The sequence below is a fragment of the Rutidosis leptorrhynchoides genome, chromosome 8 (assembly GCF_046630445.1).
Source record: "Rutidosis leptorrhynchoides isolate AG116_Rl617_1_P2 chromosome 8, CSIRO_AGI_Rlap_v1, whole genome shotgun sequence".
Lineage (NCBI taxonomy): Eukaryota > Viridiplantae > Streptophyta > Magnoliopsida > Asterales > Asteraceae > Rutidosis > Rutidosis leptorrhynchoides.
In genome coordinates this window covers 352,232,655-352,258,459 of record NC_092340.1, presented here as the reverse complement: position 1 = coordinate 352,258,459, position 25,805 = coordinate 352,232,655, and positions in this window count along the sequence as shown.

Sequence of the window (25,805 nt, the reverse complement as noted above, 5' to 3'; positions counted from 1 at the left end):
TGAGCAAACCATGAAGGAGGCTGTGGACAAATCACAAAGACTAAACCTACCTTTAAAGAATCCAAATGATTCAGTGTCTGCTGAAGTCATTAACGAATATCTTGCTCCTGACTCTAAACCCTTGCGGACAACATTCTTCATCATCCTCGGATATTAGAAATTCTAAGATACCATCTTATCTTTCATTATAAATATCCTCGATATTTCTGAAGATATTTTCACAATTATTCTTATCTGAAATCATTTATCTCCTCGCGTTATCTGTATTACATCATAAAGGAAACTGTTTAGTTTCTATATTCTGTAAACCTTCGAGTTTAAATTATGAATATTTTTGAAGCAGTGTTGGGAACTGAAGCATGAGTTAGTATAATATAATGACACTTGATCAACGTGATTATATTATACTAAGTCATGCTGAGTTTCTAATGGAACGTGATAAAGGTTCACAGATCATAACGTCATCATGTGCCATGTTACACGACTCTTGTATTCTACTTAAACTCTAAACATATCAAGAAAATATTTTTCTTGATGATTCGGCCTTTTCCGAGGTATTCTGATAATTTGACAAATCAAGATCGTGCCATTACAATTTCCTTCTTAGAACATTAACTATATTCATTCCGAAATTTATATCTGCGAATTCTGGACCATTACATGCGGTGCTTAATGGATAGAAGAGAAAACAGAGCATGAAGCTCCGAAATTGAAATGAGGGTATAAATCGCAGTAAATAGGAGAGAGTATTAACTGTGGATGTCGATGATTATAGAAAGCAGAAGCAGGGACTCTGAAAAATAAGGAAAGATATAAAGCCCGATGACAACACATAAATTACAAACCGTGTATATCAATAAGTATTGCAACGTAAAGACACGGTAGAACTAAAAACACTATAAAGCCAAGAGTATAGGAAAAGTGAATAGATTCCTCCAGTGGCAGATGAAAAATAAGAATGATAGATATGAAAGTTAGGAGTATATCAAGAATCAGAACTGGATGAAGCATATTAACGAATACTTTAAAGTATGAGTTGAGGGAGGAAGAATAGAAGGTGAGCTGTGAAAATAAAGAAACGAAAGGAGTGAATTTATAGCGAAAAATCTGACAGAGCAATCGTGACAGGTTATCGCATTTAATCAAAGAAGATCCTAATTTCCTTAATTACCGAAGAATCAAATCTTATTACGAAGATTTTCTCTAAATCCCTTGAACTCCGAAAATCAACCCTATCTACGTCAAAAGATATGACGAAACTTTATTTTCTCATTTCACTCTTTTGTGATAACTTCACTCGTACACTTCGCATAAACAATTTGTTTTATCCATATTACTCAATGATGATAAAACTCTAATTTTCAACTCGTATGAGTCATGAAAACATACTTATTGTCATCCATGACCATCCCAACCAAATTTCGGGATGAAATTTCTTTAACGGGTAGGTACTATGACAACCCGGAAATTTTTGACTAAATTTAAACTTTATCTTTAAATGATTTAATATTTCCGACACGATAAGCAAAGTCTGTAGTATTGAAATCTCAAAACTTTTGAACTATGTTCATGTATTCATTTACCCTTTGACTGTTCACGACGATTCACAAACAATATATATATATATATATATATATATATATATATATATATATATATATATATATATATATATATATATATATATATATATATATATAACTTGATATGCATATATATATATATATATATATATATATATATATATATATATTGAATGCTAATTGAAAACATTAACAAAATATTTCGTGTATGATATCGAACATTAAACTTATTGGTTTTCATATCTATTAGATATATTAAACTATCCAAGTTAAAAGATAATATCAAATGATTGAATTATCAGATACATTGTGATATGATTACGGGTCTCTGTTACGAGGTCCACATTGATTTGAGAAATCGTTTCTTTTTAACGGTATTCGGAATAAATAACAATGTGATTTATAAGTAAGAACAAATGTGTCAACTAACGAGTGTTAGACAAAAGTTAGTGGAAAGCTAAAGTTCATAATATTCAATTGATTTAGTTTCAAACGTGTGGAAACGTTTTTCGATTCAATAGAATTTAATTATTAAAATGTTTTATTTGAATAACTTAATTTGAATATATATAATAAGTTATAACATTAACTATTAGAATTAGATATTTAAATAACTCACAACGAGTATTATATTAAATATATATATGATTTCAAATTAATTAAGTAAACGATTGTAACGCTCGCTTATTGATTTGATTGATATTTAGATATGTCAATTAGTACATTAAGAAGTTAAAATAAGCGCTAGTACATAAATGAACTATACTTAGTTAAGTTTTAAAATGAAAACGTTATATGATATAATAATCTCTATTATGTAAACGATCTAAAATTATACTTTGAAATATATTTAGTATTTGAAAAACAAAATATTATATTATTAAATAAATATCTCTAATATATGAAAATTTATATTTCTAAATGAATATATATGTATATATATATTTTATAAAATGATAAAATATAATATTAACCTTGAGATAAAAAGTTCTGATTTAAAATAATGTATATATATATGTATATACTACGAGACGATGATTTATAGAATCAAATAACCAAAACACTTAATTGATTAAGCTACAATTCGAGTGATATAGTTTTTCAATGATTAAGTTTATTTTTTGATAAAGGTACACGTCGCGTAACGAAAAGTACTAGTTTTCTAAGCGTATGAAAATGCGTTCGAGAAACCGGAACCAGGACATAAGTCGAGTGACAACGTACGAGTCATCGGAACGAAAATTACAAGTCAACTATGCACGTAAATTTAATATAATATATAATTAATTATATAAATTAAATATATTATATTTATATTATAAAAATATGCCGACAAACAAGAAAACAAAACATTGTGAGCTGGATTATACAGCCATACGATCGCATGGCTAACCAGTACAAACCCCATGCGATCGCATGGGGGCTGGTGACAGAAGAGGTCCTATAAATTCAGACGAATTCGTTCAGATTTTTGCACACACATACATATTACACTCGTAAATATAATTATATATTATTATTATTATTATTATTATTATTATTATTATTATTATTATTATTATTATTATTATTATTATTATTATTATTAAGATTAATATTATTATTAATATTATTATTAGTAGTATTCGTATTCGTATTATTATTTATACATAAAATACTACGACGGAGTCATGAGCGAATTATTTTAAAACAAGCTTTTCGAACGGGAAATAGCTAAGGAAATTATGGGTTATAGTTATGGAGGTTATGGGTATAGTTCGGGGGTATAGCTTGTGAGTCAAACCTAGTGTTTATCATCTCCGTAGTGTCTACGTACTTTCCTGCAATATTGAATCACAATATTGATACGTAAGCATTTATATATTATCTTTTATATATTAATAGTGTATCCATGTCTAGTGCTCGAGTATATATGGTTATGCATGCTTGTATGCTTTAATTTTGTCGTTAGATAGTTTTACGATGAATCACAAATTTAATACATATACTACTAATATAAGGTATATGAAATGCATGTTATTGGAAAGTTAGCGAAAAATTAATAACTTTTCATTTAGAAATCGCGTGATTTCGATGAACGGATTAAAAGATATGGTCAACTGAATTATAATTAACATTAATTGAAATTGCTTTTAAATCTGCAATTGATATTTAAACAAGTTGCTTATAAGATTGATAAATTGGATTTTAAAATATTACTAATCGAGTAAATGAATTTCTATATAAGGCACGTCTCGTCTTATTGAATAATTGTCAAAGTTGACTGTCTTATCATGTTTTAAAGCTTTATAAATACTATAATCTGGTTTTACAAGTATTGGAAAACGATATGAAATGTTAAAATATATTCAATTGCCATGATCATTCAAATATAATATAACTCTTGAAATAAATAATGTTTTGAGTTTGATAAACTATAAATTCGTTCAACTATCAAGACTTATACTATGTTAATATAATAAACATGTATAGATTTAAAGATCATATTGGGTCAGGTTGACTTTTTGAGATGACTTTTGCTAACTTCAGCATGTCGGTCTCGAGAATTAGGATTGTGACACACTATGACCTGACCTAGCTTGTTAGACATGTATTGACCAACATATGTTCTCTAGGTTGAGATCTAGGGTTATTTTGCATTTCGAGTTTCGGTCACATTTCGGAGAATGACCTTATGTGCTGCTAAGGTGAGTTTCATTACTCCTTTTTTATATATATTTCTGGGCTGAGAATACATGCGATTTATTTTTATGCAATGGACACAAGTACATACTAAATTCTACACCGAGTTTGAACCGAAAATCCCTTAACTTTGGTAACTAGTAACTGCCGGTTATAAGAACTGGTGGGCGCGAGTAGTTATATATAGATCCATATGGCTTGACATCCCCGTCTGTTCTAGGTATAGAAACCCTAACCTGAACTATAAAACATATGTATGCTATTTGAGGTTAGTATACGTTGGTTTGCGTGTATTGTACATGTTGGTTGCATGTATGTTAAAACAGGGGTACTTATTATATAGACGTTAAAGTTTAGTTATCAGGGTGTTCAATCTTGTAGAATATTTTGATAAACATTTCTGGATGAAACAACTGAAATCTTGTGATCCACCTTTATATACAGATTATGCGCAACATTAAAACTATGAACTCACCAACCTTTGTGTTGACACTTTTAAGAATGTTTATTCTCAGGTTCCTAGAAGTCTTCCACTGTTTGCTTATATGTTATACAAGTTATGTGCATGGAGTCATACATGCTTTATTCGAGAGAACGTTGCATTCACAAAATCATCACCATGTATCTTATTTTGACTGCATTATCAACGGATGTAGTATTGTAAACTATTAATTACGATGATTGTCTATATGTAGAAATCATCAAATGTCAAAAACCTTGGAATTTGATATTCAATTATGGTGTGCCTTTTCAAAAGAATGTAATGTTTACAAAATGTATCATGTAGAGGTCAGTACCTCACTGTTAAATCGATGAATGATGTATTCATCTAAATGGATTTGGACGGATCGTCACATAATGCTAGCATGAAAATGCCATAAGTTTACAAAGAAAAAAAATGTTGTCATTGAGGAGTTGAATAATGATCACTTTGATAGTGTTCTGGAGTGTGCATATGCCGATGAACTAATAAGAAAGAAAATAAAATAGAGAACTAAGTCAGAAAGAAGGATGTGAAGCAGATGTTAGCAAGATCTTTTTTTATGTTGGACAGGAGTTTGGTACACTAGAAAACGTTAACGATCTTGTAAGAATGAATGCAGTTGAAACTAGAAGGCAACTTATATTTGTCAAGAATCAAGGGGAGATAATTAGGGTTGGTTGTGTTGGAGAAATAAATGTGTTACACGATGCAAAACTAAATGGTTGTGTTTAAAAATTTGAAAATTTCAGTAAAGGTGAAAGTTCAAAAGTTGTTAAAAAGGTAGTTAACAAAAAGAAGGGAAAACATGTTAAGGAAAGTGATTAGAAAAAGAGTTGGAGGAAAGTAGATTTGAAGCTTGATTGTAAATGGGTTTTATATTAAAAATCAGTGAAAACCAAAACTTGGAAAGTGAAAACATACAATCTTGAACGTACGCCCTGGATTTTTTTTCCCATGATGTATGTAGGATAGTGATTCGACCGCACCAACATTCAACCATTTCAATTTTGAATCAAAGTTTTGATAAGAACGAATCAAAAATTAGGGTTTTGTTTTCTGGGGACGTTTCAGAATGAAGAGTATCCCTGCCATGTATATTGCACGACAGTTTAATAGAGAACAAAAGACTTTCTAAGCTGATCAAAATACCCTCACGTGCTACTTTCATGAGCTAATTTAATGACACAAAATGAACAATTGTTAAATCTAGAGTGAAGGTTAACGAAGTCATAAAAAAGTTGTGGAATCCGAATCTTTCTTCTTCATTACGAAGTCATGGTAAATATTTACGGACCACAAAATTCTCGAGATAAAATAAGGTTGTGGGATTTTTTTTATCAAGCTTCATTAGTACACAAGAGGAGGAATTCGTACAAATCAGTGGTTTTAATGAAGTTCATAATGAAGAAGAATGATTCAGAACCGTCATAAACAGAGATGATGCAAATTATTTTAACCTATTTATTAGTTGTGCAGGTTTAGGGGATGTGCCATTGGAAGGTCAAAAATTTACGTGGATGAATAAAGCGGCATCCATAATGAGCCGTATTAATAGAGTGATGGTGTCACACCATGTGCTAGAGGTGTTCACGGATATGAATCTAGTAGCTTTATGTGATGACCCGGAAATTTCCGACCAAATTTAAACTTAATCTTATATGATTCTGACACGATAAGCAAAGTCTGTTAAGTTAAATCTCAAACATTTTGAACTATGTTCATGTATTCATTTAACCTCGACCAGATTCCGACGATTCACGAACGATTATATAAATGGATATGAATATGTATATATATATATATATATATATATATATATATATATATATATTATAACTTGAAAACGTTAACAAAGTATTAAATGTATAATACTTTACATTAAACATATTTGTCTCAATATATGCTTAATATATTCATCTAAGGAATTAGAAGATAATACCAATGATTAAATTAGTAGATATTTTAACATTTATAAATCCCGTAAGTACTGTGATATTATTATAAGTCTTTATTAAGAGGTCCACCTTGATTTAGGAAATCTTTCCCTTTTTGACTGTATTTGAATTAATTATATAAATAACTTGCAACGTGTTTATATTGTGTATATATATATATATATATATATATATATATATATATATATATATATATATATATATATATATATATATATATATATATGGGTTCGAAATATATATATATTTTTAAAAGGTTTATAGCACTCGTTTATTTTTTCATAATTAAATAAACATTTCAATTATATATAAGGTGTACAAATTTATATTTTTCTAAATTATATATATATATTACAATGTGATAATATATAATAGTAATTTAGATATAAAACATTTTGATATTATTATTTATATTTTAATTGATAGCGAGATGTTGATTTAAGGAAGCAAATGATCAAAACACTCAAATAATTAAGTTATACTTCGGGTAATATAGTTTATCATTGATTAAGTCTAATTATTGATAAATGTACACGTCGCAAAATGTAAAGTACATGTTTTCTAAGTGTACGAAAAGACATTCGAAAAACCGGAATCGGGACATTAGTCGAGCGTCAACGTACAAGTCATCGGAACTAAAAGTACAAGTCACCTTTACACGAGAATATAATATATATATATATATATATATATATATATATATATATATATATATAATTAATATAAATTATATATATTATAAATATAATTACAATATTATGTCGACAAGCAAAATAACAAAACAACATGAGCTGTAAAAGCCATCCCATGTGATCGCATGGGAAATGGCCTAGATAGCCATGCGATCGCATGACACTCTGGGTCAGGCACTCTCTATAAATTCGATCGATTTCAGATTTGTTACACACACATCAATTCCTCTATCTATATTACCGTATATATTTTTATTATTATTATTATTATTATTATTATTATTATTATTATTATTATTAAGATTAAGATTATTATTATTATTATTAATCTTATAATTATTAGTAGTATTAGTATTATTATTAGTATTATTATACATAAAATATTACGAAGAGATCATTAGCATGTTATTTCAAAACAAGCTTTTCGAGCGGGATAGAGCTAAGGAAATTATGGGTTATATATATTGAGGTTATGGGTATTGCTTGGGGGTTATGATCATGATTCAAAGGTCAACCTAGCGTTTATCATTTTCGTTGCGTCTACGTAGTTTCCTGCAATATTGAATCACAATATTGATACGTGAGCATTCATATCTTATCTTTTATATATTAATAGTGTATCAATGTCTAGTGCTCGAGTATATATATTTATGCATGCTTGTATGCTAAATTTCGTTGTTAGATAGTTTTATAATGAATCACGAATTTAATACATATACTACTGATATAAGGTATATGATATGCATGTTATTGGAAAGCTGACGAAAAATTAATAACTTTTCATTTATAAATCGCGTGATTTCGATGAACGAATTAAAAGTTATGGTCAATTGAATTATGATTGACATTAATTGAAATTGCTTTTGAATCTACAATTAATATTTAAACAACTTATTTATAAGATTAATAAATTGGATTTTTAGATACCACTTGTCGAGTAAATGAATTCTTATATAAGACACGTATCGTTCTGTTGAAAAGTTGTCAAAGTTGACTTTTTAATATGACTTTTACATGTCAGTTTCGAGCATTAGGATTGTGATACACTATGACCTGACCTAGCTTGTTACATGTTTTAATATATATAACTAATATAGGTTCATGAATCCGAGGCCAACCCTGCACTTGTTCAGTGCCGTCATATGAATAATTGCTACGAAACACAGTATCGTGAGTTTCATTTGCTCCCTTTTTTATTGCTTTTGCAATCTATATTTTTGGGCTGAGAATACATATATTTTATTTTAAACGCAATGGACACAAGTACATACTTAATTCTACACTGAGTTTGAACCGAAAATTCCTTAGCTTTGGTAACTAGTAACTGCCGGTTATAATAACTGGTGGGCGCGAGTAGTTATATATGGATCCATAGGGCTTGACATCCCCGTCTGTTCCAGGTATAGAAACCCTAGCCTGAACTATAAAACAGACGTATGCTATTTGAGTTTAGTACACGTTGGTTTGTGCGTATTGTAAATGTTGGTTGCATGTATGTTAAAACAGGGGTACTTATTATATATACGTTAAGGTTAGCTACCAGGGTGCTAAATTTCGTAGAATATTTTGATAAACGTTTTGGAAGAAACTACTGAAATCTTGTGGTCCACCTTTAAATACAGATTATGCGCAACATTAAAACTATGAACTCACCAACCTTTGTGTTGACACTTTTAAGCATATTTATTCTCAGGTTCCTAGAAGTCTTCTGCTGTTTGCTTATACATTATACAAGCTATGTGCATGGAGTCATACATGCTTTATTCGAGAAAACTTTGCATTCACAAAATCATCACCATGTATCTCATTTTGACTGTGTAACGACCTGACTTTTTCGACTTGCTTTTATGCCTTGTGTTTTTGCGAAACTGCGTATTTGTGCGTACTATGCTATCTTATATTCTGAAATCTTAATACACGTGGTTTACTTTCATTTATATGTTAAAACGTGCCTTTGAGTACGTAGGATACTTAACTTGATCACCAGAAGCCTTTATGACCGTTAGTGTCACTTGACGTTTCGAACAAACTGCGTACTGCGTACACGTTTAACTTTTGTCGTAATCGGAATATTATGACTACGAAATATTAATTGTTATTTTATAATAGCAATTACTTGGGTTTTTGGATGCTTAATTACGCTTAGTAATTTACTTATGCTTACTAGTTAGTCTTGTTGAACTTTCTACCTTGTTGGACTTTAGCCACCCTACACTAGTTAGTGGACTATTTAATTAGCCCGATTATAAGTAACTAGTGACCCATTAATAAGTAAGACAAATGCCCATTTATTAGAGGTAACATGCTAGCATTTTTGTCAAGTATTATCCTTAATGTTGCATGGGATCCTAACATAAGCACCAACTTTAGACAACCATTAACCAAAAAGCAAACTTGTCTCCCCTTTTGTCCCCCCCATAGGCTACGGTTTTGAAGGACTCCCCACACCCCATTCACCTATAAATACAAGCCTTACTCCATCCATTTTACACTTGCTCTCATTTGTATTTCACACACACTTACTCTCTTATTTCCTCTCTAGTCTTTCTCACTCTAAAACTTGTAAGTATTTGATTTTTCTTCTTCCTCTTCTCTTCTCTTTCACGAATTCATCATCAACATCATGGTTTTAGCTTTTTAGCTTTTGATCTTGATTACATCTTGTAGATTCAAACATGGATTTGAATCCTTCAAGAACATGGAAGGTTCAAGCTTTCTAGTTTTGAATCTTCACCGACTTTGTAGATCTAAATCTTTTAACTTTAATCTTGTTATTTTGCTATAAAGATTCAAACTTGTGTTTGTAATCTTCATGTAACTTAAAGATCTAAGCTTTATGCTTCAAGATCTTCAAGAACAACCAAGATGCAAGCTTTCTAGCTTGAATCTTCATATCTTTTGTTGGATCTAAGTTTTCTAACTTATGATCTCATTACTTTATTATAAAGATCAAAACTTATGTTTATGGTCTTCATGTAACTTAAAGATCTAAGCTTTATGCTTCAAGGTCTTCAAGAACACCAAAGGTTCAAGCTTTCTAGCTTTGTAATCTTATAACTTGTGTGAAAAGAATCCAAGCTCTCTAGCTTAGGATTCCATCACCTTATTTGATTTAGATTATGTTCATACTTGTTTGATTGAAGTAAAGTTTGTAGCTTTAGTTGTAAATGGAACTTGTAATTGTGTTAAGACTAAGGATATGATGCAGCCTTGGTTCATCATCCATCTAAGACTCTTAAATGAGTTGTGTTCTTACTTGGTCTTAACATATTGTGTGTTGATGGTAGAATCTTGGTCAAGATGATGCTAACTCATCAACGAGTTGTACACTTGAAGCTACAAGCATCAAGGATGAGAACCGTGATGAGCATCAAGCACCAAGAACCCCACCGGAGCACTTGTTACTGTTTTTCGTGATCTGATCTGATTTCTGGACTTCTGGAAAACTGATTTTCAGTTAGTTCGTTTTGAGTAGATGACTTTTCATTTAGGCCTCGACTTAATCCGATATACGGTTTAGGATTTATAGCCCTCCGAAAGTCACTACGCCTTTGTAACGTTGTGCTGAAATTTCTAACATACTCGCACTTAAACCGTCGCCACGGTCAAACGAAGACGAGTTATGTTCTGAAAATTGGTCAGCGGTTAGAGGACTCATATAAGGAGCCATAGCCACTGACTACGCGTCTTTTCGTTTTGTATAGAGGTCGTAGCAGCTGACCGAAGTCAGCCTATTGTTTCGATCTCCATTCTTGTCAAACTTACTTAGCTTTTATGATGATGAATGATGATGATGATGACACTTAAACTTAATTTATTCACTTTTAAACTTATTGGGACAACATACTGACCTAGTAACCTTTGACTTAGGTTGACGACCTTTCGGATCGCCTTACTACTTGCATACTTTCATTATCGACTTTACCGCTCTTATCACTGTGAGTTATAGCATCCCTTTTTACTTTAATTATTTTGGGACTGAGAATACATGCGCTTTTTACACTTTACATACTAGGCACGAGTATTTAAACTTTATATATGTATGGGTTATACAACGGCATAAACTTTCCACTTAGCTCGGTAACGTTTAGTCATTGGTTTTTGAACCGGTGAACGCGAATCTTAGATATGGATCCATAGGGTTTGACATCTCCACTCGGGCTAGTCGCTCTAGCATTTAACGGGTGTTTAATACTTCGTAAATATATGCACTCGCCAAGTGTACTTTTAGGGGGTTACAAACGTTAAGTTAGTTACCAAGTGCCCACGGATAAGCATATACTTTATCATACTGATTTGAAATACTGATTTGAAACGCTGGTTGAAGCACTGAAATCTCGTGGCCTACATTACATTACTGATTACAGACAAACTATAGCTCACCAACATTCGTGTTGACTTTTTAAGCATGTATTTCTCAGATGCTTAGACGTTGTTGTTTCCGCTGTTAGACTTGCTGTCATGCTGTTATAGCTTTGCTGTTAAGGACCTGCTGTGTTAGATTTTCGCTCCATTACTTAGAGATGTCTGATGTTCTGCGAGGTGTATATAAAATAGCTTATATTTTACAAGGAAATACTATTAAATACGATACAATTTTACTCAAGATATTTATTTATTTATTGAATGGATATACTTAAACCTTGCTACAACACTTATAGGCAGTGTACCTAATCGTACAGTAGTGTAGTTTTTAGTAAGTCCGGTTCGTTCCACAGGGAAAATCTTTTAATCAAAGCTTAACGCTATATTAGTTTTATTTTATAAAAATACAAATATATATATAAGTAATATTATTATTATAAAGGGGGGTTTTTACTGTTTAATGACCAGTTTGTCGATTTTAAAACTTTAGTCGCAGTTAAAACAAAATGTAAAATATTAAATAAATAAAAGACTTAATTTAAAGCGTAAAGTAAATAACGATAATGAAATTGTGATAAATAAAAGTGCGATAAAATAAACTTGCGATAATTAAAAAGTACGATAATTAAAAGTGCAATTAAATACAATAACAATAAATAAAAGTGCTATAATTAGAAGTGCAATTAAATATAAAATAAAGGAAATTAAATATGAAATAAAAGAATTATGCTTATTTAAACTTCCGTAATCATGATGTTTGACGTGTTGATTTTAGTTTTATGCCCATGGGTTAATTGTCCTTTGTCCTAGATTATTTAATATGTCCGTATGGTTTTTGTCCATAACAGTCCATCAGTCATAAATATAAAGTGCGAGTATCCTCGTCAAATTATCCTTATACCCGAAGTTAAATATTCCAACTAATTGGGGACTTAAACTGTAACAAGATTTTAATACTTTGTTTAATAATTACACCAGGATGTCGACGGAATGTAACCCAAGGTTTTAATACTTTGTTATCAATTATGCCAAGTGTCCTTGTACATAATTTCACCCCTGTTTTAATAATTCTAGTGGCTATTAATCCATTCCCGTGTCAGGTTAAATGAACGATTATTCGTACATATAAATACCCCGCCCATCGTGTCCGATCGAGTGTATGTGGTTATTTATAGGGACGTCCAATTGTAAATCTTTATATTAATATTAACAAACTATCATTTAGTTAAACAAATATAAAGCCCATTAATAGCCCATAGTCTAATTTCCACAAGTGTCGTTCTTTTGTCGAAACCCCAACTATGGTACAAAGCCCAATTACCCAATTTTAATATTTTTAGCCCAACATCATGATTACTTCGGATTAAATAAGCATAATAATAACTTAGCTACGAGACATTAATGTAAAAAGGTTGAACATAACTTACAAAGATTAAAAATAGCGTAGCGTTACATGGACAGAATTTCGACTTACACCCTTACGACATTCGCTAACATACCCTTATTATTAGAATTAAAATTAAAATTAAAATATAAATATAAATATATACTACGTATATAGATAGAGAGATTGATATTATGGATGGATAAATGGTGCACCAAAGCTCGATTTTTATAGGCCCGTGATCTGGAAAAGGGGCTCATGCGATCGCATGGATTTATGCCTTCCAGGCCATGCGATCGCATGGCCAGCTGGGGAGAGCCACTTTTAGTTGTTTTCTTCTGCCGACGTTTATTTAAATATAATATAATATATATATTAATTTTAAGAATTAATTATATATTATATTATATTCATATGCATAGTTGACTTGTAATTTTTAGTCCGTTGCGTCGAGCGTTGAGAGTTGACTCTGGTCCTGGTTCCGAATTTTCGAACGTCCTTGCGTACAATTTAATATCTTGTACTTTTCGTTTTGAATCTTGTACTCTTGTAATTTTGAGACGTTTCTTATCAATAATTGGAACCTCATTGATTGTATTTTGTACTTTTGAGCTTTTTGGTCATTTGCGTCTTCAATTCGTCGAATCTGTCTTTTGTCTTCACCTTCTATTATTTAAACGAATATCACTTGTAAATAGGACAATTGCAACTAAAAGCTTGTCTTTCTTGAGGAATAATGCTATGAAATATATGTTCGTTTTTAGCATTATCAAATATTCCCACACTTGAGCGTTGCTTGTCCTCAAGCAATATAGTCTTGAAATACTAGAATCACTTCTTTATTCTTCACACTTTGTACATCAGTGATTTCTTTACGGCGGTATAAACAATGGTAGTAACGATGTGGTTTACAGTCCCACATGACTATAAAATTTAGATCCACTAAGGAAATTGGATCTTTATGAAAACATTTGATCTTTTGAAAATTAAATCTAGTTTTTACCCTAGATAAGTTTTCCGGAATAACCCTTCACCGGTGTTTACAAAATATTTTTGTGGGCTTGGTGGGTTTCAGATTTGAAAATTTTAGCTCAAAACTTGTGGTTTTGTGTCACCCACTTGCTAACCTTGTATTAGGAAAGCAACACATCCAGTATACTTGCTTCGTATATTACCTTTCGGTAAACTACCGTCCGGTTATAAAGGAAAGCGTTGAACAAGCAACTATTAAGGCAATGTCCCCTGACATGCTTTTAATTATGGTCTATAACGTGTCGGACGCAATTACTATCCTTTGTAGGAGCAATAGTAAAGCTCACCCTTATGATTTTTCGGTCTGGCACAAGGTCCTGTCTTCGACCATGCTATGCAACCACCGTTCTTACGGTTGACACCCGATTTGGTTCAGATGACCTAATGAATTCCAGGTGAATTCCTAGGATTTTACGTTCGATGGTAATGAACGCATTGAAAATGAGTTTTCAGAAAATAAATCGGTTTATAATTTGATCAAAATATTTTCTCGTTCAAGCTCGAGTTTAGATATCATTGAATTCCATGAGTTTGAATTCTCAATCTTTAAGGTCAATCTCTAGGATTGAGTAATATCAGGCTTAAAAGCTGATTTTTGATCTTTTAAGGAGATTATCCTTTCTGGGGATCTGATTTATTAGTCTTATCAAGCTAATTTGCACGGTGCCCCCATTGTACGAGATAAATCCTTCTCATGGTTAGGATAAATCTGACCACTTGGCGACCCTGTTTTATGCTGAGGTCCGTGGATTTCCTGCTGATTTTAGAGATGACTTTTCTAGATTATTCATCAACCTACAGCTGGTCTGGACGACAACTTCATGACCTAAATCAAGAAGCGCGTGTCTTTTTCGAAAGACTTTACTTCCTTTTAACGATGGAATTGATTCATCGTGTAGATCCATCTCTTCTTTTCTTTCATCGGGTAAAACAGTTAATTATCGTCCAAAACAAAAGTATTTTTAATTATTTGTATAAAAATATGTGATATGTATTTTGAATAACTCGGTGATAATTTCCCACACTTGGCTTTTATTTTCCTTTTTATTGTCCTCTATTCCATTTTAAATGAATTTTAACATTTTGGTTTGTTTCTCAATTTATGTCCTTTCCGAGGTAACAATAATTTCGGTGTTAACACCTAGTTTTATCGTTCATAAATATGTATAAACATGATTTTGAGTTCATTTAATTGAAAATTTTGAAAAATTTTACTAGAATTGGGTAGTCAGTATATAAGACTAGGGCTGTTCTTTATTATCAGAGAGCACTAGATTCTAATACAACTACTACTTTACTAATATTTCTAATGGTAACCAAGTGTTTAAAGTAAAAAAATTTAAAAAATCCGAAAGAATTTAACCCCTTCCCACACTTAAGATCTTGCAATGCCCTCATTTGCAAGAAATCAGTAACAATTTAAATTATTGAGGGTGATTAGCGTAGAAATGATTAAATTTTACCAAAGTTTCCAAACATATTGGCGTTTGTTTACTGAATGATAAATGGTACATATCATTTGTCCATTCCGTCTATTGTTACAGCACATTTATCTTGTCGTCAAAATTAGTAGCTTTTGCTGAACTTAATGCCAGTCTTTGAAAATGCGCTGTTTTACCCTGTTTTGTACAATTTACCATATACATACATACAAATATAAACATGCATGACAATTTGAAATGGGACTTAATATCCCACTTTCAAATCTTAAATGTGAAATATTAGTACACAATAATAATAAAAATGATAAAGATTACATAAGTATATTCAATAACATAAGTTTAAACATGGATAAGTAAAAAGATAAAAACATAAAAATCATATAAATAACCAAATGGAACTAAATCAGTCTGGATATGGGTTCCAGTTCATCTCGTCAGGTGGGTTCCATTGTTGGTTATAGGTGTTCTGATAGGCTTGATTATAGTCATACCGGTTAAAGGGTGGTCGGATATCGGGGCTGTGTGGCGGAAAATGAGCAGGTCGAGTAGGTACGTAATTATTTGGTACCTAATATGATAGCTGGCTCATGATTTGGTGCTGATGAACTAACCAGCTATCGTGTTGGCGTCGCCTATAATCCTCGTATACTCGCTCGGAGTTCCACTGCTCATACATACTATGTCTGGCCGCGTTCGTCATTGCTTCCTCATATATACGAACGTGGACGTCAAGAATAGCATCTCGAAAGACATCCCTAATGTCTTTCGCCTCCTCCATTTCCTCGTCTGAGCCTCTCTCTACCGGAGGATGAGATCCCTCATAAGGTACTGCCTGGTTACGTCTACTTTTCAATACCTTAGCACCCACATAAACTTTCAATCCTAAGGGCTCAACCTGTTCTCTACAAAGCTGTAATTGACCCCCTTGGTTCCTATCAACACCTAAATACTCTCCAATGAGAGTAACAAAAATACCTCCTCCTATTATACTCCCGTCCTGCATTCCCTCTACCATTTTAGATAAATAAAAAGCAACACATTAAGGGATATTGACAAAGCTTCTAGGATCCCGAATATACTTTAGGTAGAATAAATCATGTAAGGTAATTTTTTCTTTATTATGACCTCTCTGTGTAATCGAGTTAGCCAAAAATCTATGAATAATACGAAGCTCGGCTCTGTCAATATGTGTATAGGAGTGTCCTCCTGCTCGTGTAAAAACATCAAAATGTGACATACGCCTCCAAATGGCGTCAGCGTCAAAGTTACTATCTACTCTTTCACCATAATGAATCAAATTTGTACAATCGGGTAATAGCAACTCACCAGGAGTATATATCTGTAAGGCCCTGGCCATGTCCAGCATGGACATTCTGTACATCCTACTGCCAAGGATAAACCTAAGAAATCTTCTATCATCTATTTTAACTATATTTGTATCAAGTGATACAGTACTCATCAACTCAACACACCATTCCTTATATACAGGTCTACGAATGGTGAAAAGACGTTCCCAATCTGTAAAAGAAGAACTGCCATACCTTTGAACTAAAAGCTGTCTAACACGGTCAGCTAGATGGACCGTTTCCAAAGGGGCCCAATCGATTACCCTTGGCACCTCTACATTTTTTGTTACCAATTTGAATTTGTTCCTTTGATATGTCTCGTAATCTCTCCATCTCCTATCAAATCTCAGATTAGGATGCAGAGTGTGCTCAGGAATCGTTGAAAATTCTACTGGCGGCCTCATTGGGAATACTATGAATTCATCAACAAACTGTACCGGATCATAATAAGGTACGTGCTGATCAGGCTGTTGTTGTTGTTCCTGTTGTGGTTCTTGTTCGTGTTGCATTTCTGGTTCTGGTGCTGGTCGTCTAGATGATGATGCTCCTGAACCTCCAGTATCGGCTTTCTTCAAAACACATTAAACACAAAATTTGTGCATCCAAATATGCATTAGTGTTAGCAAAATAACAACTTAAAACAATCACTATAACATGTTAAATCAAAATTAAACTTATACACATTTTCACAATTTTTCACAATTCTACACTTTTCAAATAAGCAAATATGAGAATGTATACAAAGTTCATAAGCTTTTAACTCAAATAACATGTCAAAATATTCATTACTAATAATTAAACAAGTCTCAAATGGCAAATATATCAAATTAATCAAGTTCATGAATTTTGGACTTAAAAAGTCCACTTTAATCTCCAAAAATCATGTTTAGGATCAATGTTTGGATCATTTAACTATCTAAACATGTTACACTACTCAATTTAGCAATAATTCATGACAAAAATTGGCCATAACCTGTTTATATCAAAAAGCCTCAAATTGTTCAAGAACACAAACCCTAGATTTCTAAAATTTTTGAAGTTTTTGGCTTCAAATCATGTTAAATAGCATCAATCTAGGTTATACATGCATAAAATACTAACAATTTAACACTAATTACACTAGAAATTCACAAAATTGCATTAGGTAAAAAAATTGGAATTTATCACAAAAACTAGCAAATTTATGAGTTTAGGAGTGTAATTTTTACCATTTTGCTGAAGAATGAGAATCTAGGCATGATTAGAGCAAGAAAAATGACGAATTAAAGTGGAAAATTGCGAATTTTAGAGGTAATTTTGGGGTTGGTTCGTGTTTGTGTGTGTGTGTTTTGTGCAGAACAGCGAGCTGTTCTTTTTATCAAGCTGGCCTGGAATCCAGCCTCATGCGATCGCATGAGGTTGAAGAGTAAACCCCATGCGATCGCATGGGGTTCCGGGTACAGTACTTTCAGGTTTTTTTTTTTTTTTTTTTTATATAAAACCTTATTCTTAATAAAACATAAAATTAATAAAATTTTAAAAATTTGTTTCTTTTTAGGATGAGGGCGTTTCGGATCGATGTCCTAGTCTGTTCCTCGACAAAATTTTTAAAATTTGTCAAATCAAAGCGCGGTTTTAAAAGTAAAGATTTTTGGATTTTTTAATATTTTTGGCATACTTTAATTCAATAAGATTAAAAATAATGATAATAAAAGTTCTCGTCCCTCCCTCGGGTAAAGCAATTTCGGTTCAACGACCTAGTCTTCAACTCACGACGAATTTTAAAAATCATATTTTTAACTTAGCGAAATAAAGTAAATTTTTGTTTTTAAATTCACACCAAACTTAAATTTAAAATATGCATAAAATTAAAAATTCACACCAAACTTAAATAAAAATTCATATTATAAATTCACACCAAACTTATATTATATTTTTGTTTTTATACATAAATTTTATTAAAAAGATTAATTTTTCAAATATTTACAATTTTAAATATATTGATTTTACAAAGTTCAAAATATTAATTTAATATTTATATATTAATTTTAAAAACATGGTAAAAAATAAAATTAAAAATCTTTTTGGCTTTTATCCCACTTTAATCAATCAAATATTATCAAAAATATGCGCCCCTCTTTTCGGTAAAGTAATTTCGGTTCCATGACCTAATTTAACTCATGAGGAATTTTTGAAATATTTTGGGTTGATTGATTAAAAATATTTATACCTTAAGAATAAACGTTAAATTTCGCAGTGATGTAATAAATTTTTGTATGATATCAATAATTTCGGTCGCCAAACCTAATTTTATTCAATACCAATTTAATACTTTATAGCGAACAAATTAGCGTTTATTATCAAAAGGTTAAAAATAAAAATAAAAAAATAAAAACTGTACAGACTTACCTATGAGATAGTATTCTTAGTTATATGATCTATCCCATTCATAAGATAGTCGGTTTAATTGGTTTTCCATAGCTACATAGGCGTAACCTCGAGCATTCAGTGTTTTTTCTTCTAAACATATAAACGGTCCGTCTCTGCATAAAGTAACAAATTCGGTATTTGAATAGGTTTGATTATTTGAACATTTACCTCCATGTGACCATTTTCCGCATTTGTGACATCTTTCAAGGTGTCGTGCTCTTCATTTCGCTGCGGATTTTGATTTTCCTTTACCAAATTGTAACTTATTATCTTCGCATCTGGATTCTTTTCTTACTCCGTCCAATCTTTCTCTGATTACTAATACTATTTCACTCGGAAGTGTGTCATTATTACGTTTAGTGATCAAAGCGTGTAGCATTAGACCATGGTTTAGTTCACAGGCAGTCTTCATTTCCTAAAAAAAATAAAAATTCAGAATGGGGGGAGAAGACTAGTTCTTTAGGGTCTGCTAGGGAAAGACCATTCGGGTTCCATTTTCGAGAACTACATGAAAACAGACAATCTAACTCTAACAGAAATACATAAAATCCTTAAAAGACTTGATTCTCCTCACACTTAGTTAGCTGTGGTATCGAAATTGTGATTAACTTCGTTGTCGACTTCCATCGGACTATCTATGTAATGTTTAACTCTGTGACCATTAACTTTAAATTCAATTCCATTTGAATTTATTAATTCTATCGTTCCGTATGGGAAAACTCTTTTGACTATGAATGGTCCAGACCATCTTGATTTCAATTTTCCAGGAAATAGCTTGAATCGTGAATTGAAAAGAAGAACTCTGTCTCCTTCTTTAAATTCTTTTGAACTTCTGATTCTTTTATCATGCCATTTCTTCGTTCTTTCTTTATAGATTAACGAATTTTTGTATGCTTCATGTCTTAATTCTTCTAATTCGTTTAGGTGACTTAATCGTAGACGTCCAACTTCATGTAAATCAAGATTACATGTCTTCAAAGCCCAAAATGCTTTGTGTTCAATTTCTACTGGAAGATGACATGCTTTTCCGTAAACGAGTCTAAAAGGTGTGGTTCCAATTGGAGTTTTGTAGGCTGTTCTAAAAGCCCAGAGTGCATCCTCCAACTTAATGGACCATTCCTTCAGATTTGATCCTACGGTTTTCTCTAGAATACGTTTTAAAGCTCGGTTGGTATTTTCAACTTGTCCACTTATTTGTGGATGATAAGCAGTGGAGATTTTATGAGTTACTCCATATCTTTTAAGAACTTTCTCAAGTTGATTATTACAGAAATGAGTTCCCCGATCACTTATTAAAGCTTTCGGTGTTCCAAATCTTGCAAAAAGATGTTTTAAAAAGTTGACTACAACTCGTGCATCGTTAGTTGGGAGAGCTTGTGCTTCCGCCCATTTAGATACATAATCAATGGCTACGAGAATATAGAGATTATTATGAGATTTTGGAAATGGAACCATAAAGTCAATACCCCAAATGTCAAATACTTCACATACTTGGATGACATTTTGTGGCATTTCATCACGTTGACTTATTTTTCCGGCCCTTTGACAAGCATCACAGGATTTGCAAAGAAGGTGTGCGTCTTTGTAAATTGTAGGCCAATAGAATCCAGCATCATAAACTTTTCTTGCTGTTAGTTGAGGCCCATAGTGCCCTCCTGTTGGTCCTGTGTGACAATGGTTTAAAATTTTACTAGCTTCATCTCCGAATACACATCGGCGTATTATTCCATCGGGACAACTTTTAAACAGATGTGGATCTTCCCAAAAATAGTGTTTTATATCACTGAAGAATTTCTTTCGTTTTTGGTACGATAATCCTTTTTCAAGGAATCCACATACTAAGTAGTTTGCATAGTCTGCAAACCATGGTATTTCATTATAATCTATCTTCAATAGATATTCATCAGGAAAGTTGTCTTGTATGGCCGATTCATTTAGAACTTCTAATTCAGGATTTTCAAGACGAGAAAGATGATCAGCGGCGAGATTTTCTGCTCCTCTTTTATCTCGGATTTCAATATCGAACTCTTGTAAGAGTAAGATCCAACGAATTAATCTTGGTTTGGCATCTTGTTTCGAAAATAGGTATCTAAGAGCAGAATGGTCGGTATAGACCACCGTTTTTGCTAGAACGAGATATGAACGAAATTTGTCAAAAGCAAAGACAATAGCAAGGAGTTCTTTTTCAGTAGTTGTATAATTTGTTTGTGCTCCTTGTAACGTCTTACTTGCATAATATATAGGTTGAAATCGTTTTTCAATCCTTTGTCCTAAAACGGCTCCCATTGCAAAATCACTTGCATCGCACATTAGTTCAAACGGTAGATTCCAATTTGGTGTTATCATGATCGGGGCATTAGTGAGTTTCTCTTTAAGAATATTAAAAGATTTGATACATTCATCTGAAAAGATGAATGGAGCATCCTTTTCTAGGAGTTTATTCATAGGAGTGGCAATTTTAGAAAAATCTTTTATGAAACGTCGGTAAAACCGGCATGCCCTAGAAAACTCCTAACTCCTCTAACATTGGTGGGATGTGGAAGTTTAGCAATTACATCTACTTTAGCTCTATCCACTTCAATTCCTTCTTTTGAAATTTTATGTTCAAGAACGATGCCTTCTTTAACCATGAAATGGCATTTCTCCCAATTAAGTACTAGATTTGATTGTTCGCATCTAATAAGCATTCGTTCCAGATTAACTAGACATGATTCAAATGTATCACCGAAGACTGAAAAGTCATCCATGAAAACTTCCATGCATTCTTCTATCATGTCGTGAAAAATCGCCATCATGCACCTTTGAAAGGTTGCAGGGGCGTTGCAAAGTCCAAATGGCATGCGTTTGTAAGCAAAAGTACCATAAGGGCACGTGAATGTGGTTTTCTCTTGATCTTCGGGTGCTATTGGAATTTGAAAGTATCCGGAAAATCCATCAAGAAAACAATAATAACTATTTTTGGCTAATCTTTCCAATATTTGATCAATGAAAGGTAAGAGAAAGTGATCTTTTCTGGTGGCATCATTTAATTTTCTATAATCAATACATACACGCCATCCTGTTACAGTCCTTGTAGGAATAAGCTCATTTTTTTCATTTGTAATGACAGTCATGCCACCCTTCTTAGGCACGCATTGAACTGGGCTTACCCATGGACTATCAGAGATTGGATAAATTAAACTTGCATCTAGCAGTTTAATAATTTCTTTTTTAACTACATCTTGCATATTCGGATTTAGTCTTCATTGGCGTTGCACATACGTTTTATGACCTTCTTCCATAAGGATTTTATGTGTGCAATACGAAGGACTTATTCCTTTAATATCATGAATCTTCCATGCAATGGCTGGTTTATGAGCTTTCAACACAGAAATGAGTTGAGATTTCTCATTTTTAGTAAGAGAAGACGATATTATTACAGGTAATTCAGATTCACCATGTAAATAAGCGTATTCCAAATGGTTTGGAAGTGGCTTTAACTCTAATTTCGGAGGTTCTTCTATCGATGATTTATATCGATATCTGTTTTCTTCTTTTAGCATTTGAATTTCTTCTGTTGTTAGTTCATATCCATTAGCTATAAGTGTAGCTAACATTTCAGCTTCATCAATTTGTTCAGTTCCTTCTCCTAAAGAACATTCTCCTGTTCCTTGTAATTCTGGAAATTCTTCTAACAATTCTGCATGTGAATCTATAGTTTGAATATAATAACATGTATCATCTGCAGATTGCGGTTGTTGTATTGCTCTATCAACTGAAAAGGTAACACTCTCGTCCTCTATACTTAGGGTCAGTTTCTTACCGAACACGTCTATCATTGCTTTAGCCGTGTTTAAGAATGGTCTTCCTAATATGAGAGGAACTTGAGAATCTTCTTCCATGTCCAGAACAACAAAATCTACTGGAAATACTAAAGTACCAACTTTAACTAGCATGTTCTCCATTATCCCTCTAGGATATTTTATTGATCGATCGGCTAGTTGTATGCTTATTCTTGTTGGTTTCAATTCTCCAAGGTCTAGTTTAGTGTATAGTGAAAACGGCATTAAATTTATACTAGCACCTAAGTCTGCCAATGCTTCTATTGAACTAAGACTACCCAGAAAACATGGAATTGTGAAACTTCCTGGACCAGATAGTTTTTCTGGTATCTTATTCAACAGCACTGCTGAACAATTAGCATTCATAGTAACAGCCGAGAGTTCTTCCATTTTCTTTCTATTCGAGATTAGATCTTTCAGAAATTTAGCATATCTAGGCATTCCTAAAATCACATCAATGAAAGGAAGATTTACATTTATCTGTTTAAACATATCCAAGAATTTGGATTGCTCGACTTCAAGTTTCTCTTTTTTCATTACTTGGGTAAGGAAGTGGTGGTTGGTATGGTTTAACATAAGGTTTATCCTTAGCTGTGTTATCTTCATTAACCTTTTCAACTACTGGTTCTTTTTCCTTATCTTGTTCAGGTTGTGGTTCTTGTGGAGTAGGAATAGCTTCATCAGAAGTTACAGGTATTTCAGGTGGTTTAAGTGTTGTACCACTTCTTGTGGTAATGGCTTTAGCTGTTTCATTCCGGGGGTTAGCATTTGTATCACTAGGTAAACTTCCCGGTTTTCTTTCACCTATTAACCTTGCTAGGTTACTTACTTCTTGTTCCAAATTTTGAATAGAAGCTTGTTGATTTCTAAATGCTTGAGCATTTTGTTCATTAGTTTGTTTCTGAGATGTGAAAAACTGCATTTGAGTTTCAACTAGCTTCGTCATCATATCTTCTAAATTCGGCTTTTTATCATTGGTTTGTGGTGGTTTGTTTTGAAAATTAGGTCTTTGTTGGTTGTAAGTATTATTGGATACTTGTTGATTGCTAGGACCTTGTTGGTTGTTGTATGGAATATTTCGGTTATAATTCTGATTTTGATTGTAAATCGGTCTTGGCGGTTGATAATTATTCTGATAATTATTTCCAGGCCTTTGGTTTATGTATGAAATATTCTCTCTTTGTTCCATTGTTAATTCAATACTAAGACAATCTTTTGTCAAATGTGGTCCTCCACACTACTCACAACTAATTCGTATTGAGTGGATATCTTTAGTCATCTTTTCCATTCGTCTCTCGACAGCATCTATCTTTGCAGAAATGGAATCTAAGTCATGGCTAGAATCGGCTCTAGCTGCTTTAGATGATCTAACGATATCTTTTTCTTGGTGGCACTCATGTGAGTGGGAAGCAGTGTTATCAATAATTTTGTAAGCATCAGTTTCGGTTTTCTTCATAATGGAACCACCAGCTGCAATATCTATGTCTTTCCTTGTAGTGATGTCGCATCCTTGGTAGAATATTTGTACTATTTGACAGGTATCTAAACCATGTTGCGGACATCCTCTTAATAACTTTCCAAATCTTGTCCGCGCCTCATATAGAGTTTCATTTGGCTTCTGTGTGAACGTAACAATTTCTCCTTGAAGTCTTACGGCTTTAGATGCCGGAAAGAATTATTTAAGAAATTTTTCAACTAAAACGTCCCATGTATCGATCGCCCCTTCAGGTAACGATTCCAACCAATCTTTGGCTTCTCCCTTTAAAGTCCAGGGAAATAACATGAGATATATCTGTTCATCCTCAACATCTCTTATTTTAAATAGTGTGCAGATCCTATTAAAGGTACGAAGATGTTCATTTGGATCTTCCTTCAGCGCACCACTAAATTGGCATTGATTAGTCACCATATGTAGAATTTGTCCTTTGATTTCATAATCTGGCGCATTAATGTCTTGATGAGTAATTGCGTGACTTTGGCCAGTGCGTTTAGCTCTCATTCGGTCTTCCATACTTAAAGGTTCCAGATTTTCCATGATTGAATTTGTTGAATCCGAATCACTAGAGGATTCTGATTTAATGGTTCATTCCTCAACAATCTCTGTTTGAATGATTGGTGGTTCCGGAGGAAAATTTAATGGTTCAGGATCTATGAATTGTCCTTGAATATTCTCCGGATTCTCAATTGTGAGGTCAGGTTCAAAAAATGGATTATCGAAAATTTAAATTGGAGTACTTGGTCGACTGGATGATGATTCTAAAGGAAAATCAACGGCGATAATATTTGCTAGATGTCTTGATCTAGTTACAGGTGGTGAACGTACAAAAGGTGGTGAACGTCTTGCTCGGTGCATTCACTGAATATCCTATTAGTTTTTAAAAGGAAAGAAAAATTATATAAGTTATCCAATTAATAGACTTTTCTGATTTTGCCCACGTTTCGAATAGCCAAAAGATGCAGCAGAGGGGCAGGATTCATTTGATCTCAATATAATTGAGGACTGTTTGGCTCCAATAACCCGGTCCACATACAAATCCAACTATTACTACGAACCAGAAAATTTTGATGTCTATCAATTTAACCACTTAAAATAAATTTTCGTAATTTTAA